This window comes from Heptranchias perlo, chromosome 19, assembly GCF_035084215.1.
Source record: "Heptranchias perlo isolate sHepPer1 chromosome 19, sHepPer1.hap1, whole genome shotgun sequence".
NCBI lineage: Eukaryota > Metazoa > Chordata > Chondrichthyes > Hexanchiformes > Hexanchidae > Heptranchias > Heptranchias perlo.
Window position 1 is genome coordinate 38,128,035 of NC_090343.1, and position 19,423 is coordinate 38,147,457.

Here is a 19,423-nt window from a genome sequence, read left to right on the forward strand (position 1 = left end):
ACATAGAAAATAGGAGCAAGAGTAGGCCAGTCGGCCCTTCAGGCCTCCTCCGCCATTCAAAATGATCATGGCTGATCGTCTAACTCAATACCCTGTTCCCGCTTTTTTCCCCATATCCCTTGATCCCTTTAGCATTAAGACATATATCTATCTCCTTCTTGAATACATCGAATGTCTTGGCCTCCACTGCCTTCTGTGGTAGAGAATTCCACAGGTTCACCACCCTCTGAGTGAAGAAATTTCTCCTCATCTCGGTTCTAAATGGCATATCCCGTATCCTGAGACTGTGACCCCTGGTTCTGGACTCCCCAGCCATCGGGAACATCCTCCCTGCATCTAATCCATCTAGTCCTGTTAGAATTTTATATGTTTCGATGAGATCACCTCTCATTCTTCTAAACTCTAGTGAATATAAGCCTAGTCAACCCAATCTCTCCTCATGCGTCAGTCCTGCCATCCCAGGAATCAGTCTGGTAAACCTTTGTTGCACTCCCTCCATGGCAAGGACATCCTTCCTCAGATAAGGAGACCAAAACTGCACACAATACTCCAGATGTGGTCTCACCAAGGTCCTGTATAACTGTAGTTAGACATCCCTGCTCCTGTACTCAAATCCTCTTGCAATGAAGGCCAACATACCATTCGCCTTCCTAACTGCTTGCTGCACCTGAATGCTCGCTTTCAGCGACTGGTGTACAAGGACATCCAGGTCTCGTTGCACCTCCCCTTTTCCCAATCTATCACCATTCAGATAATGATCTGCTTTTCTGTTTTTACAACCAAAGTGGATAACCTCACATTTATCCATGTTATACTGCATCTGCCACGTTCTTGCCCACTCACCCAACTTGTCTAAATCATATTGGAGCCTCTTTGCATCCTCCTCACAGCTCACATTCCACCCCAGCTTTTTGTCGTCTGCAAACTTGGAAATGTTACATTTAGTTCCCTCATCCAAATCATTGATATATATTGTGAATAGCTGGGGCCCAAGCACTGATCCCTGCGGTACCCCACTAGTCTCTGCCTGCCACCTGGAAAAAAACCCGCTTATTCCTATTCTCTGTTTCCTGACTGTCAACCAATTCTCAATCCATGCCAATATATTCCCCCCAATCCCACGTGCTTTAATTTTGCACACTAACCTCTCGTGTGGGACCTTATCAAAAGCCTTCTGAAAATCCAAATACACTACATCCACTGGTTCTCCCCCATCTATTCTATTAGTTACATCCTCAAAAAACTCCAGTAGATTTGTTAAGAATGATTTCCCTTTCATAAACACATGCTGACTTTGTCCAATCCCGTTAATGCCCTTCAAGTGTTCTGTTATCACATCTTTTATAATGGACTCTAGCATTTACCCCACTACTGATGTTAGGCTAACTGGTCTGTAATTCCCTGTTTTTTCTCTCCCTCCTTTTTTAAATAGTGGGTTTCATTTGCCACCCACCAATCTGTAGGAACTGTCCCAGAGTCTATAGAATTTTGGAAGATGATCACCAATGCATCCATTATTTCCAGGGCCACTTCTTTTAGTACTCTGGGATGTAGATTATCAGGCCCTGGGGATTTGTCAGCCTTTAGCCCCATTAATTTCCCTAGCACTATTTTTCTACTAATACTGGTTTCCTTCAGTTCCTCCCTCTCACTAGACCCTTGGTTCCCTAACATTTCTGGGAGGTTATTTGTGTCCTCCTTTGTGAAGACAGAACCAAAGTATATGTTTAATTGTTCTGCCATTTCTTTGTTCCCAATTATAATTTCCCCCATTTTTGTCTGCAAGGGACCTACATTTGTCTTCACTAATCTTTTTCTCTTGACATATTTATAGAAGCTTTTACAGTCAGTTTTTATGTTCCCTGCTAGTTTACTCTCATACTCTATTTTTCCCCTCTTAATCAATCTCTTTGCCCTCCTTTGCTGAATTCTGAACTGCTCCCAATCCTCAGACTTGCCGCTTTGTCTGGCAATTTTATATGTCTCCTCTTTGGATCTAATACTATCCCTAATTTCTTTTGTAAGCCACGGTTGAGCCACCTTTCCTGTTTTATTTTTGCGCCAGACAGGAATGAATAATTGTTGTAATTCCTGCATACGTTCTTTGAATATTAGCCATTGCCTATCCACCGTCATCCCTTTTAGTAAAATTCCCCAATCTATCATAGTCAACTCGCACCTCATACTTTCGTAATTTCCTTTATTTAGATTCAGGACCCTAGTTTCGGATTCAACTACTTCACTCTCCATCTTAAAGGGGAATTCTATCATGTTATGGTCGCTCTTCCCTAAGGGACCCCGCACAAGATTGTTAATTAATCCTTTCTCATTGCACAATACCCAATCTAGGATCGCCTGTTCTCTAGTTGGTTCCTCAACATTTTGGTCTAGAAAACCATCACGTACACACTCCAGGAATTTCTCCCCCACAGTATTATTGCTCATTTGGTTTGACCAACCTATATGTAGACCAAAGTCACCCATGATTATAGTTGTACCCTTCTTGCATGCGTGTGTGTAGTTGTACCCTTCTTCCGGCTTGTGTGTTTCTTTTAGTATTTATATATAGTAATGGATTTCCTATGGAATTGCACCGAGTGAATTGGAGGATATGCTATTTTATCACACTAATCCTGACACCAACCATATGCCCATCAGAGTGAGATATAGCCTCTGCTCTGTAACATGGGTTCTTAGCCTTTGTCCCCGCTTCCAACAGTGTTGCCTCACTGTCACCAGGAACCATCCTTCACTTTCTATCCACTTGCTCACCTCCCCATTTATGCAACCAACACTGTCACTCACCCCAATCCTGATGCAATGTGATGCATCTGTGTGACAGTGACCCTCTGATGCATCTGTATGATAGTCATCCTCACCTAATGCATTGAGTCCATCGGGTGAAAACGGCACCTTCAGTCACTCACAGGTTGTTGCCCCGAGTGGGAGAAGAGAGCGCAAAACCCAAGAGAGAAGGCGAGGACTGGCGGTGGACTTCCACAAATTGTGGAACTAAATAGAGATAAATAGGACATCTGCGGTCCTCTCAATCAGAGGTGGAGAGACTGGGAGCTCACAGATGGCTGGTGACACAATTTAAAACATCTTTCACAAAGTTGATGACTTTATATAATCAATGCCTGAAGTATGAGAAGCCTGATTATTGAGATTGGCAAAATTGTTATTGTGCCCAAACTAAGTCGTTTCGCTTTCTTTCGTCTTCCAGGGCCTTCATGCGCACAAGAAGAATCTACAGAGATGCATGACACCGATTCTTCAGAGGACCTCATTCCTTCTGAGGGTGCACTGCCACAGGACATATAGCCGTGCACAAGCGCAGATACTCGCAATTCGGTGGGTCTTCTTATACAGATAGTTGGGTTGTCACCTGGTGATTCACCACTCACACGCGAGAACGAGCAAACACTGGTGGCAGGTGCAGCTGTGGAGAGTCCGTGTCGGAGGGCGCACTCCTCTCCAAGCTCTGCTCTGCTGGACACAGATGCTGAACCCCGGGGGCAATCGTTGAGAAGGAGAATGATTGAGGTACAGGAGCACCTTTGCAAGGTACTGGAAAATGTGCCATATAATAGCTGAGAGGCTGGAGGAGTCCAACTCCAGCATTAGTGGACTGATGTCACAGATAAGTGCGAGAATGTCTGCAATGGAGAGAGTGCCAACCTCCATTGAGCCTTGAGCATGGCTCACAAGTGACTCTATGCACGGCATCAGCATGACCTTGCAGATTTTGGAAGCCGCCTTTAACAGGATGACAGATACCTTATCAGTGGCCTTTCAATGCGTCACTGATCTTCACCAAGCTGCTCTCCAGCAGAGTGGTTGGAGTGATGTTGCACTGGTCCAGGAGAGGGATGATGGCGAAAGGGGACATGGAAGTGAGACTCCACTCAAAGTGCTACCACGTCTCACCCGTTGCCAAACCACCTCAACCAGTACCCGAAATAGTGCCTTCTTTTTCGATGGTCGAATCTGCCCCTGCCCTGCAGTCAGGATAGGGACCTGAGCAGCCTGTCACTACCTCTACTGAAGCCACGGGGGATGCACCATATAGAAGCGTTTGGAAGCGTAAGTTTAAGCAATTGTAGTTCACCAATGGTATGCACAAGGGTGTTAGAATAAATGTTATGTTATGATTTCTATTTCTTTTTATGTTGGCACATAAAATTTATTCATTATCAACACTTCCAAGTCTTGGCCATTGTTGCTTCCAGACTTTTAAATGGACCTTTCATTTGATTCATGATGGATGCTAATACATGACGACGCCCATAGGGCGGCTGTGCAGTCGCTATATTTGTTGTTGAAGGTCTGTTTTTACAAAGTGGGGGATGGAAGAAAAACAAACTTGCATTAAACACTTCACAGCTAATGAAATACCTCTGAAGTGCAGTCATTTATGCAAACATGGCAGCCAATTTGTACACAGCAAGGTCCCACAAACAGTGGGGGCAAATTATTGACCTGGTTAGGAAATTGGATGAACGGCAGGAGACAGAGAGTAGGGATAATGGGCAGGTACTCAAATTGGCAGGATGTGACTACTGGTGTCCCACAGGGATCTGTGTTGGGGCCTCAACTATTCACTGTATTTATTAACAACTTAGATAACGGGATAGAAAGCCACATATTCAAGTTTGCCGATGACACAAAGATAGGTAGCATAGTAAGCAGTGTAGATGGAAGCATAAGATTACAGAGAGATATTAATAGACTAAGTGAATGGGCAATACTGTGGCAAATGGATTTCATTGTAGGCAAGTGTGAGGTCATCCACTCTGATCTATCCTTAAAAAGGATAGATCAGAGTACATTCTAAATGGCGAAAAGCTCAAAACAGTGGAGGTCCAAGGAGACCTGGGGGTCCATGTACATGGATCATTAAAATGTCATGGACAGGCACAGAAAGTAATCAAAAAGGCTAATGGAATGCTGGCCTTTATATCCAGAGGACTAAAATACAATGGGTAGAAGTTATGTTACAGCTATACAAAGCCTTGGTTTGACCATACTTGGAATACTGTGTTCAGTTCTGGGCACCGCATCTTAGGAAGGATATATTGGCCTAGGAGGGAGTACAGCGTAGATTTGCTAGAATGATACCTGGACTCCAAGGGTTAAATTACGAGGAGAGATTACACAAACTAGGATTGTATTCCTTGGAATTTAGAAGATTAAGGGGTGATTTGATCGAAGTTTTCAAGATATTAAGGGGAACTGATAGGGTATATAGAGAGAAACTATTTCCGCTGGTTGGGGAGTTAAGGACTAGGGGACATAGCCTAAAAATTAGTGCCAGGACTTTCAGGAGTAAAGTTAGGAAATGCTTTTCCACACAAAGGGTGGTAGAAGTTTGGAACTCTCTTCTGCAAATGGCAGTTGATGCTAGCTCAATTGTTAATTTTAAGTCTGAGATTGATAGATTTTTGTTAACCAAAGGTATTAAGGGATATGGGGCTAAGGCGGGTATATGGAGTTAGGTCACAGATCAGCCATGCTCTCATTGAATGGCGGAACAGGCTCAAGGGGCTAAATGGCCTACTCCTGTTTCTATGTTCCTATGAATGACAAGTTTTTGGTGGTGTTGGTTGAGGGATAAATATCGGCCAGAACACCGGGACAACACCCCTGCTCTTTTTCAAATCCACCTGAGAGGGCAGACAGGGCCTTAGTTTAACATCTCATCTGAAGGTCGACACCTCTGACCGTGCAGCACTCCCTCAGTTGTGCATTGAATTGTCAGTCTAGGTTATGTGCTCAAGTGCTATAGTGAGGTTTGAACCCATGACAGTGCTACCACTGAGCCAAGGCTGTCACTTTTTAACCAATAGGAAAGAATCAAAGACACTTAAGCAACAATAAAGAACAAAATTGATAGGCAGAATCAGCAGGCAGACTGAGGAACATAGACTCCACCTGGGAGTTGGGGCCGATTTGAATTTTTGGCACACAATGGAGCCTGCCCACTGCCCACTCATTGTTACTGTCATAAGGCCTGGGGCATTTTGACATCTGGACCTCATTTGCATGCTGCCAGCGATCTGCGGGTGCCAGTCTGGCACTTGGAGCAGCCGAAGTCCCAGTGTAAAAGGGACAGTAAGTGACCCGATGCCCTGTTTATGCCGGTTGTTGGCACTTATGATCAATCCCATTGTGTGTCAACTTATATCCCACCATTCTCTCACAGCTTTTTATTATACCAGCTCTTTGCCTCTCTGAGTCATCCCAGTAACTAAAGTATTACAGATTCATAGCACTACAATTCTGTTACAAGTCATTTTTTAAAGGCAAGATTAGAATATGCTGAACTATTATTGTCCTGAGAGTTTCTGGTGGATGAAAGCTAATTATTTTGGAAGACATTTATTTTCTTGTCACTATTTTACCAGATGTTAATAATTTTTTTAAGAATACTTTGTCAAATTTGTGTTCATCAATATTCTTGTGAAGAGATTGTAGTTTAATGCAAGAATCTTTCCACAGCTCCCATGTGTAGATTCACACATACTACAGCCTCCCTAATAACTCAGTGGCTAAGTGCACCAATGGTACTGGCACTGGTATGGGCAAGGGAGGTCTGTGCGAATTAGCTGATCTCAGTCAAGGAATCGATGAGTATATTGCGTTGGCCTCAGCATTCTTGGGTTAAAGAAATAATTGTCCAGGATTCTCATTCCTAATTAATATCTGAGGATCTCTGTTGGAAAGTGTGTACATATATGGACACCAGGTGAGGACAGGGTTGAGCTTGACTGTGATGCAACTACTGGTTAAATGGTATACCAACTCTCACTATCTAAGCTCACGCTTAAAGAAAAACGGTACACTCAGGGACGAATACATTATTAGTAAATGTTAGGATTCGGAATGGTTTCAAGAGGAGCGTCATCTTTAATCAGCTAGAACATTGGATCCTGCTCTTTTAGAAGGTTCAGCAGGGTGAAACTCAGAAACTGCAGGGAAAAAAAATAAAAAAAACATACACAAGCTAAACCTGAATTAGGACTTTATTGTCATTGAAAAAAGATAAGAAGAATCGAGGTGGTCCTTTTGCCCCTTCTCAGTGAGGTCCTGAGGAACTGTGTCCAGTCTGAAGTTGGCATCCTCCAGGTACCAATGTGAATGAGCGATTGAGACAAAAGCTCACTGTATCTACCAATCAATATCTTTGCAAAATTGTATTGATTGGAAAATACAAAGGACATTCAGAATGGGGGTTAGTCATATGAAGGAAGGGCAAGATCAGCATAGCTAGTTATTGTTGAAAAATGAGCATTGGTGGATTTAGGTGTGACAAAGGGGATGCAGCCCGTCCCTGATATTAACCTGACTCCCCATGCTAGTTCTCCTCAACTGACCCAACTGCTGATGTCCATCCTCCTCACCTGATTTGACTCCTAATGTCAGCTCTCGTCACCTGACTTGATTCCCAATGCAAGCCTTCCCTACCTGAACTGGCTCCCAGTCGCAAGCACTTTTCACTTGAGTTAACTCCTGCTCTAAGCTCATAAACTCAAATGAATGAACTTATATTGAGTATTTGCCACTTTTAATATGGTCACACACATTAGGAAATTATGGCTGCACATTTGGTGGTCAACTACAAGTTCACGATTATTTCATCTGTAACTAAAAAAATGCTGATGCAACTTCATCAGGCATGTATGTCAAACCTCTTCAATATTAAGAGTAGCATACTTGTGAGCAGCTGAGCATGTAAGTTGAGATTGGGAGATGGGTTGAGTGGAGAGGGCTTCCATCAGGAGGCAGTTCAGGTGAGCAGGGCAGAGCTAGGGAGTCAGGTTGAGGATTGACACCAGATGGTTCATTTCCCTGATCAGGCTAATTTACACCAATTTGGATGAATGAAAAATTGTGGGCAGTGCAGCCATAATTTCCTAATGTGTGCGACCAATGGGTGAGACTTCCTGTTGGTAGTGCAAACTCAGAAAATAGGCTTGGTGAGAAAAGCTGACCTAAGAAGTTGGGTTGGGTGAGGAGAGCTGCCATTAACAGGTGGCTCACGTGAGTGGGTTGAGGATGGCCGGCATATGGAGGTAGATTGGATGAGGAGAGCTAATCCAGAGAGTTGGATTGTGGAAGAGGTTCCCATGAGGCATTAAGTCGGGTTGAGCAAAACCTTTGTTGAATTGTTTCCACTAAGTGTTGCTTAGTAACATTTTTGTCAATCTTTCTGCATACCAAAAAACTTAAGTGCTATGAAAATATTATTTTAGGTAACATAAAGTGAAAATGCTGGAGTACTCAGCAGGTCAGGCAGTATCTGTGAAGAGAACAGAGCAGGTAGCATTTCGAATGTGGATACTTCAGTTTCGATGAAGGGTCCAAATGTGAAATTTAAAACTCAACCATTCCCTCCTCAGATGCTGCTCGACCTGCTGCGTGTTTCCAGAATTTTGTGTTGCTGTTTCAGAGTTCCAGCATGTGCAGTTTTTTGCTCATTCTTTCAGGTAAGTCATGATTGGACTGTTTTCTGCCACTACTGAATTCATGCCTTAGGAATTCAACAGGAAGAAAATGCCTGCCAGCTGCTGCTTTGATTGGCGTATATTAAAATATTGAACTAATCATGTAAGAGAACCTTTTTTTTGTAGAAGAGAAAAATATACCTTAAGGTCCTTGATGGCAGACAAATCAGAGCTGGAGGCAGCATGTTGAACAACAGACACTGCTGGAAGTCTCTGATATTAATGGAACAAGAAAATTAATGAGTGCTCACTGGAGAAATTAAATAGGTTCATTGTGAAAGTAGGTCACAACTTTCAGAGTGGGATGATATTCACATTTAGATAATGTTTATGCTTTTTGGTTTTGGTGTGTTAAGGTCACTATTTTCTGTTGGAAGCAATGCTTTGACATTAGTGCTAACACTGGAAATCTGACCAATCTCACCTTACCTCTGATAATACCAGTCTCACATTTCTGATGTAACTTAGCAGACAGTTAACTAGCTTGTGCAGTACCTGGAAATTTTAAGCCAGCTGCAGAATGCACCGTTCCAGGGCTACTGTGTCTCATCTGTGCACGAGAAAAGCTCGCTTCAGAGACGGACGTCTGTCCAAACCTGTAGATGTGGTCCTGCAGAGGAGATGGGATTTTTTTGTTCTGTGGAGGTTTACACCATCAAGGCCAGGTGCAGCTGGCATGAAGTTGCCAACTGGGTGCATATAGTATCTCCAACTGCCTGAGGATAGGTAATGTCAGAAAGTTGTTGAATGACTTGTGTGGAAATGCAAAGATAAGTCAACACTAGTACCTAAACAATGGGTCTGAAGATAGATATAGACCATGAGACCATCGGTGACAAGCTGCTTGTAATACAGATGTCCTTTGCAGTTGAAATTGTTATGGAAGTGGGCTTCAAATAACAGTGCAAACACTCATATATGGAGAAAGCTCAACCTGGCTGCTATTGCAAACTCATATTAGTAAGGAGGGCACAGGCTGTGCGAAAAAGGAGGTGATTCTCTCGAATTTGAGAAGGAGACATTATATAGGAAAGAAATATGTACACCCACTGTCCTTCGCCTCCTGTGTCTGTGTAGACACATGCACACACTAAATCCACTCACTTCCGTTATGTTACATATCTCTCTGGACATAAATACACCTTTTCACATATCACAGTTCTGTACACACACCCCACTGAGGGCATTTAGGATACACAGGGTCCTACACAATAATACACATTACAGTTAAATAAATGTTGCCACTAATTAAGTCATCATGCCTGTTCTGTAAACTGCAAGGAACATCAACACTTGCTCATACTGATAAACTGCAGAACAAAGGTGGATAAGCAGATAGGATGGACATCATTGCAGCCAACTAATGTCTCAGTGCAGCAACTCATGGGAAAAAGTCATCAATCAATTTCTGCCACTATTCTTGTGCTATCAGCAGTCTTACTGATTCCATCCCCCTCCCCGGCCCTGTCTCGTTTGAACCAGACTATTTGCAACCTCAGCATTCTATTTGGCCTGAGCTGAGCTTCCGACCCATATATTCACCATCACAAAGACAGCCTACTTTCACCTCCATAATATCATCTGCTCTGCACCTGCCTCATCCCACCTGCTGCTGAAACTCTCATCCATGTTTTTGTCACCTCCGGACTTGACTCTTCCATTGCCCTCCTGGCGCACCTCCCATCTTCCATGCTGCAGCTCATCTAAAACTTTGCTGCCCGTATCTAACTCTTATCAAGTCCCACTCACCCATCACTCCTGTCCTTGCTGAACTACATTGGCTCCCGGTTGCCCAATGCCTCCATTTTAAAAATTCACATCCTCATGTTTAAATCCCTTCATGACCTCCCCCTTTCCTCTGTAACCTCTTCCAGCCCTACAGGCTCCCCAGAACTTTCCATTCCGCCGACTCAGGCCTCCCTTCACCCCACCACTAGTGGCCTTGCCTTCAGCTGTCTAGGCCCACACACTAGATTAATTCCCTAAACCCCTCTACTTTTCCACCTTCATCTCCTCCTTTAAGATCCACCTTAAAATCCACCTCTTTGATCAAACTTTTAGCCACCCCTCCTAACATCATCTTCTTTGGTTTAGCATCCTTTTTCATCTGATTATGCCTCTGTGAAACATCTTAGGACATATTTCTATGTTAAAGTCACTATATAAATGCAAGTTGCTGTTGTTTCTTCCTCAGGGGATAAGTATCATTGCCCTTCTTTGTCCTCCTCTTGTACTGGTACCTCCATACTGATTCCTTTATCAATGCAATGTTGTGCAGCATGCTGTCCTTCTTTTGGCTATTTTTTCAGGGGATGAATGAGGCAGTCATCATTTTAGTCCAGGCCTATGATAGAACCAGGCAATATCCTGCTTGATCAGCACTCTGGTCTGGCCCTAGGCCAAGGTTTTAACAAATAGCCTATATCTCCCAGCAGAAAGTGTCGAGCCTTCTCTGCTTATAGGAAAGCTCAGTAACAGATTAGTCAGCTGCAGGTGAGCGTGTGCAAAGTGGTGCTTAAGCCTGCTACAGCATCATGGCCAGAAAAGTCCAAAGCATGATTGTCTCAATTTTGTCACGCTCTCTGTTGCACACCCAGAGGAGTGATTTTAGCCATGCTCGCTTTTAAAGTTATAGAAGTATGAAAGGTGTACCTGTCATTTTGTTTGAGTAACTCTTGTTCTAATGCATGTAGAGTGCAACCTTTGTGTTGGATCATTTCTCTCACAAAATTGTCCATCACATGATCTGAACCTGGGGAAGGGTAAGCCATATGCCTGTTTCCTGAGAGGGAGAAAATCAGGCCGTGAGGTTGGGCCCCTCATTAGTAATCTTCTGTTCATCAAGTTCAAGAGTAGCATAGAAAGGCATTTTATCATCCTATGCCATTGCTGAGCAAGCCCACGTCAGATAAAGTACCGGCACCAGTCCCCTACATTCTCTAACAAAGTGCCTGTGAAAGAAATGAAGTACTTTTGCCTAGTTTTGGTTGGTGCTGATTTCCTGATTTTTTACAGTCATAAGAGGTCCAAAAATCCAAGAGCCTGAGGGTGCAAAGCCTTTATTATCTGGGTGGGCTGGGACAGATTGAGGGGTGGGACCTGGTTATGTCAGGGTTTCTGCCCCCCATTTCCCGCCATCAGAAATTCTGAGTGAAGTGGAGGCTGGTGCATAATATGGTGAAGTCGTGCAAATGAGGGGACTGCATAATACGATGCATCTCATGCTATTTGTATATTTGTACCCTAGCAGTGCAGGGGGGCAAGAGATGCCTGTGTATCCCTGGCATCCAGGGATGCTAAGAGCTTAAGGAGGTATTGAAAATTTAAATAGCAATCAAGTGCTTTTGGGAAACTGGTCAAATGGTAAAGCGGCAGTATTTAGATGATGTTTTAAATCTCTTATGAAGTGGAGTGCGGGCTCACTGTGGCTGAGGCACCACAACAAAATCCCTCTCTCCTGTTTGATGCAGGTGTCTCACTGGCGCTATAAATCACATGGATGTCTGCCCTCAATATGTAAATGCCCCTCACTCCAGGATATGGGATGGGAAGAGGGGCACATCTATGCGCTGTAGGAATGTCACCTTTTCCCAGTCCTGCCACCAAAGGCCTCCCATGTATTTCTGGACTGAGGAGTTAAACAGCCAGCTAAGCCAAAATTTTGTACCAAGCTTAACTCAATGTTGCAAGAGTCCCTGGTTAAAGGCTGGCTAATTCAAATTTACACATTGCTGCATGGCTGACAAATTTTTGAAATTTGACTGGTGGGCTAGTCAAAATCCAGGAAGTTCCGGTAACTCTTTTCCAAGATATAAACAGAACTGTTCTGTTCAAATCAGACAGTTTGTTTAAAAATCTCAGAGAAGGAATCGATCAATTTGAAACTCCTAAATGAGAGAAAAATTAGATTGAATTTCCAATAAAAAGTTTAGATTAATTACGATCTCAGTGGTAAGAAATTCTAGAAAAAGAAACAATGTGTGTTAAGGTTATTTACAAAGATTTTAAATTGTGATCTTTTTATTATTTTGTCCACTTGAGGAGATAGGTGAAATAAATAATATTGTAATGACTGCTACTTATGTGCTTGTTCATCTTTTGTGAAATAAATTCACTTGATATTTCAAAAACTTAAAACTGATGATGATAATTTACTGCTTTTGAAGATATATGAAGGTGATGGGATAAGTCCAGTAGCAAAAAGCAATTTCCTTGCCTAGATCTCAAGCCAAGGAAAGACACTCTCAAAGCTATGGGGAATCACCCATGAGAATGATCTAAGATATAAGAGCTCAAATAATCTTAGAATCATAGAATCATAGAAGTTACAACATGGAAACAGGCCCTTCGGCCCAACATGTCCATGTCGCCCAGTTTATACCACTAAGCTAGTCCCAATTGCCTGCACTTGGCCCATATCCCTCTTGGGTAAAAACATTAGAAGAGTCAAAAATGTAACAGTATCTTTGAAAAGTGTTATCTTCATGAAAATGTGTTTGGCACACAATGTGATGGCATAAATTACTTTAGATTCATCATAATGTTACTCACTCGTGATGGTATCATGACAACAAGGATGCATGACTCTTGCTCTCCAAATCCAAATTGGAAGAGTCCCCCTGTAATCCCATCCTCACAAGAGCACCACTTACTGCACCAATGTGACATTTCCATCTCCTATGGTTCAATTTCCACTTCCTAATGACCACTCTGAGTGAAATTGCCCAATTAGTGACATATTGTGGGCAGGTCGGTGCTCTGCTCACGTCTGCTCGCAATTGGATTGAGATTGTTCAGATTTATTTCACGAGTACCAATACTAATTGTCAGGTGGCTTTCATCCCATCAATTTGTGCTGGATTTGAACCCAGGTCCCTGATGAGAAAGCACAGTGTTCTAATGCTCTGCTTCCCTGTGCTTGGTTATTGAATGTTTCAGCAAATTATAAATCAGAACAGTACTGAGGTCATACTGAAATAGGAAGTTATAATGACCAGCGTTTAACCAGCCTTAAAAAGTAGGAAAATTCAGACACTGTAGTCATCAGTATTTACAACAACTATTTCAGAAGCCAACAAAATGCCACATTCTGATCAAGATCTTTTTATGCAGAAAAAGTGCAAATGCTGGAAATCTGGAACAAAAATAGAAAATACTGGAAATACTCAGCAAGTCAGTCTGCATTTGAAAGTGCAAAGTTAGGTAGATATTTCAGGTGCAGCCATTTGTTGGCATTAACATGGACAGGCTGGGGGAAGCACAGGAAACAGAAAAGGGAGGGGACTACAACAGGTATAAACTACTATTACAAACAGGCTTCTAATTGGTATTTAACTGTTAGAGGTGTAAAGTCCTAGATATGCTGCAAAGGTTGAGCTAAATGGCTTCAAAAGAATAAAACAATTGAATGGGAGAATTCAGCAGGAAAATTGAGGAGACAGCTAAGGTCTAAAGTTTTTGAAGTTGTTGTTAAGAGCAGAGGGCTGAAGAGTGTCTGGAGGAAGCTGACATACTTTTCTTGAAGTTTGCACTGAGATTAGTTGGAGCAATGCAGGAGGCCAACACTGTAAAAGTTGGATTGTGATGTATAGGAGACTGGTATAATGGGGAGACTATTCCTGTCATCTGTACAATCTAAACATCTTGTGAACATGCTGCTTTTAAAAATAAACTGATACTTCCCATTGTTTTCTGCAGTGTTATGCGTGAGATGATTTAGTGTATTCTCAAAGCAATATTTATTATTACAAATAGCGTTCTACAGAACTTCAGCATGTTGACACTGTTGTCTGCGAGAATCAGTTCTATCATAATGTTGGAGACAGATTTACCCACCTGTCAAGGACTGTAAAAGAATACAGGATGCTGGTGTAGCAGATTCCAACCAAACGCCGTTCAACATGACCAGTCCAGGAAACATGTCTTCTGAACAGTCATTGGCCTGAGGCTGGATAGTTACCCAATTATTACTTTGGGTTATGTGCACAGCTGAAGGATATGTTACTGAGTAGAACAGTTCCCACTGCTCAATCCTTTAAGTGGAAATCAATTACTTTTTTTTCCAATTTCATAAATATTTGGAATAACTCAACACATTAAATAAAATCTAAGAAATAGCTCACCTGTAATAAAACAAATTAATCTTTAGTATTCTGTAGGAAAAAAAATAGCATTCTTGAAGAGCTAAGGTTTCTCAGTCAATTGGATAGTTCTTTCGGATATCTGTTGGGCTTATACACAGGGCAATGTTGGATAGCCAAGTCTGATGTTCATATTTCACTTGCATTGTTAAAGGTTGAAAAAGAGTTTTCATAAAAGTTGGAGAGAAAGGATAAGACTCCTGATCCTACTGACAAAATGTACTCTTGAGTTTCCAGCCACTGTCATAACTTTCACTAATCCTGCCACTTACATCAAGTTTATTATTTTAGTCTAAATCCACATTATTGTCCATTACTACTGTGTTCTCTTTACATTACAGTACTGCTTCATGTAGAGGCGGTTTCATAGTATGCTGGGGTTCCACATATTGTGTTATCTGTTCCAACTGTATAATGGGATTGATTCCACAGTGCAGGTCACACCTCTTGTTCACATGCAGTTGTTTGATGACTGCAAATGGCTTTTTTCATATTTGGCTGCTGTACTAGAGTTCACTAGAGTTTAGAAGAATGAGAGGTGATCTCATCGAAACATATAAAATTCTAACAGGACTAGACAGACTAAATGCAGGGAGGATGTTCCCGATGGCTGGGGAGTCCAGAACCAGGGGTCACAAGTCACAGGATACGGGGTATGCCATTTAGAACCGAGATGAGGAGAAATTTCTTCACTCAGAGGGTGGTGAACCTGTGGAATTCTCTACCACAGAAGGGAGTGGAGGCCAAGTCATTAAATATATTTGAGAAGGAGATAGATATATTTCTTAATGCTAAAGGGATCATGGGATATGGGGAAAAAGCGGGAACAGGGTACTGAGTTAGACGATCAGCCATGATCATTTTGAATGGCGGAGCAGGCCTGAAGGGCCGAATGGCCTACTCTTGCTCCATTTTTCTATGTTTCTATGTACCTTCCTTGTGACTAGGCGAAGGTCTATGCCGGCCACGACCAAGAACCCACATTGCTGGTACCATGGATGCTCGGCCCACCAGCAGTGATGGCACCATTTAAGTTTGCCGCCATGGCATTGCTCCCTATGAAAGTTTCTATCGAAAATCATCCCTTTAAGTGGTTCTCCAAACCTCTGAAAGCAGCACTTCTGTAAATGTCAGGCTGCTGTTGGTAGCAGTGCTACAATATAAAGGGCCATAAAGCGTTCATTTTCAAAGTTGCTCCATGCCTCTAATGACACATGACTTGCATCATGAGCAGACAGCTTTCAGTGCACCATGGAGATCTGCAGTTCAATAATTTAAAGCAATAGATGTTATTTTATTTGTCCTGAAACCTAGAAAGAGACTTACTTTTAACATAACTGTGGTAGCAAGTTGACTTTTCTAGCCCAAACTTCCTTGTTTTTGTACCATCGCTCAGAGGGAAGATAACAGGAGTGGGAATAATGGTATTATTAATGAAGGTGGGGATGACTCCTGATAGTGGGTAAATGGGCCTCATGATTGGACCATACAGATCAGGAAAGTCCTGTGTTCAATCCCTGGTTAGATGATCTCAGCTCGAGAAGTGATGCAGAAACTACAATTGGCCTGGTGCCTCTGGGCTAGGGAGGGGGAAAGTTAGCCAGGGTTCCTGCTCCTGATGACTCCAATGGAACAGGCACCTGTGTAGGTATCGGGTGAGGACAACAGGTTCCACTGTGATGTACTCTGTGGAATAATACTGTCTGGGCTCACACATCTCACATTTAGGTGAGATTCTAGAGCCTGTGGAGCTGTGCCCCAGCCTGAGTTGCCATTTTAATGAGACTAGAAAACTGAAGGGTTTTTTTGTAAACGAAAGCAGCCTCAGGATGATTTTTAGCTGAGCCTATTTCAGCAGATTCAGGAGAAGTATCCTCAAGTAATACTGCCATTTAAGGAGAAACAGGAGCAGTAGTCTCTGCTATTGTTGTATTAAAAGACGGAGAAGATGGTGAATGTGAATTTTCATTTTGAGAAGTAGGGGTCAAATTTCAACATACCACCCAAGGTGTAAATCTGGCTATGCGGATTCGCCGACCATTACAGAAACAACCCTGACTTTCATTTCGATTTAAGTCAATGGAAATGGAAATCGGATGGCGTCTATAACAGGCAGCCGATCCACAAGGTCAGCTTTACACCTAGGTGGCAAGGTGAAAATCTACCCCCTAAATTTGTTTGTATAAACATTAGGGGTACAATCATTCACAAAGAAATCAGAGTGCGAGATGTCAGGCTGCAATTGTAGCTCAGCTTGCAAAAAAATATATGAAGCAACTCGACTGGCTGTCTTGGGGGCTGGTGGGGATTGAAATATTTGAGCAATCTATGGATGTTTATATTAAAATACCCTTGTATATGGTCTCATCCAACTGAACTAGTGAATTCTGTAATTTGAAAAGAAAATCTAAAGCTTATATTTCACAGTCAGACCTTCTAAAATGTAACCTTCAAAAAATTCTTCCTATTCTTTTACATTACACAGTTAACACAGAAAGACTATGCTGCACTATTAAGGCTTTACAAAGTTACAGTACTGTAAGAAGCTGTTTAGACCATTGTTGTAGCAGAAAATATCAGATGTAATTTTATTTTTAACCAAGGCTCTGCTCAAATGAAAGCATTCTCGATCACACGAAGAGTGGAAATGTACTGTAGACGAACCCATATATGTGGCCGAAGTACAGACACTTTGTGAATGTTTTGGAAGAAAAATACTCCAATTTTTCAGTGACAGCAGCAAGTTTCCAGCTGAACAAATATCTCAATTGTTTAATTTAAAAACTATATATATGCTGAGGTTAAATTGACCTGAAGTGAGCAGCTATCTTAGTCAAACTGCCAAAATAAGGATTAGAATAATGTTTGTTTGTGAAGTGTATTATCAGCAGGTTTTTACTTCGGTGCATGCAGTTTTGTTCCTTTTCATTCCTTTGTGTTTCTTTTTTACCCTGTCTCCTCTTTAAATCATCCTTTCACAATTTAATCTTTTTTTCTTTAATCTAATTTTCATTTTTTTTTCATTCCTGCCTCACTTTTCCTTTGTTACATTATTTTGTCTGCTTCATTTTTCCAGACAAATGGCTCACCCTTCTAAATCCCTCCTCCAGTCAGCTAAAATGCAGACAATGTGCTTAATTAAGTTTCATAAAACCAAGCCCTTGTATTTTAAACAGGGTCAAATTAAAGACTTATTAATTCCAAATGAACTGAACTGAAAAATGAGCAGGGTCAATGCAGGGCAAGACACGGCAGTCTTGAAAAGTGAGGGTGTCAGGCTGGCAAGAAAGAAAAGCTTCTAACCACCTCACCATTAGAAAAGCTCATCTTAATTTGGTCTCTGTGGCTCTTTGACATTTTGCAAGAAACAATTTATAGACTCATTCTGTTTGTTTTATGTTTATCCCCCATGACTAATTTTCAGTTCAAATTGATTCTGCTTCCCTTATGCAGACAAATACTGGTATGCAGACTAACTAATGTACAATTCTACTGCTTTATTAATTGGTTTGAGGGCAAGTTTTACAGTAGGGATGTAGGGTTAAGACCATTTGATTGCAACGCATTGTCACTTCATATCATCTATCTTCATATAAATGATGAATAGTCTGATTTCCCTCTGATCCATTCTAGATATTAGAGACATTATTTTCAATGCATGATTTTCCGCTTATTTTGGGGGTTGGTGTAATGATAAGACTTTAACTGGCCCATTATACCTCAAAAGTACCAAAACCCACAGCAATTGATACACAAGAACCTAGACTGTCTGTATTCCATTCCAGGTGGATTGGTGTGGGACTTCCAGTTGCCACCATGACCCCAACCCATTTCCTGGGGTGGGGATCATTATTTTTGCAGGGTGGGCTTCTGGCAGGATGCCAGTACCAAGAGGGAGCCTGCAACGGCTGGAGGTAGAAAATACCGGCGTTGCTATAGCAGGGCCGCTGCTGCAGCACCGAAAGTGGAGGGGACCATTTAAAAAGGAACAGAAAAACCTGAAGATCGACATTTAATTTTGTTTAGGCCCTGGACAGAGCCGAGGTCTTCATATGGTGGTTGGGGCCTGTGATGAGGTGGAAGGGCCCAGTATTGGGGCCTCTCCTTCTGAAAGGGGGCCCAATTGGCATACCACAGCTGCCCCAGGAACTATTGGCACTCTTCCCCTGGCGGTCCCTGCTGTCAGTGGGACCAGCAGTGGAAGGCAGGAAAATGGGATGGGTTGCCAGATTCCAGCTCCCTGCCATCCTTTATATACAGTGGGGCGGTGAAGGGGTGGCCTGCGGCCTTCCCTGCAGGCATGGGGGACGAAAATGTAGATCGTATTGGGTAAGTGGTGGGAAATGGTGGTAGGCCTCCTCGCCCAATTTTCCATTGTTTTCCACTCAATTGGAGTGGGGTGGGGTGGTGGTGGGTGGTGATAGCAGAGGAAAATCCAGGCCAAATAGTCATTCTCTGCAGTCATGTTACAAAGAATGATTACTCTGGGTAGTGTCCCATGTTAAAATATAATCATAACAACAGTAAATGTTTGAAACAACATAAAAATTTACAAGTAAGAACACTTGAGAATTTCTGCAGTAAATTTAAGAACCAAATATGCTGTGGGCTGATTTTCTTCTGGAGTTACACCAGCTCTCCAACATAACTCAGCTCATGGACACAGTTCTGCCGGATGTCCGGCAGCCACCTCGGGAATTTTCCTGTAACTGGCCTATTACACCTGTCGGAGTATCAAAAGCCACAGATGTTCAGTACATCCACCCAAATATGGTT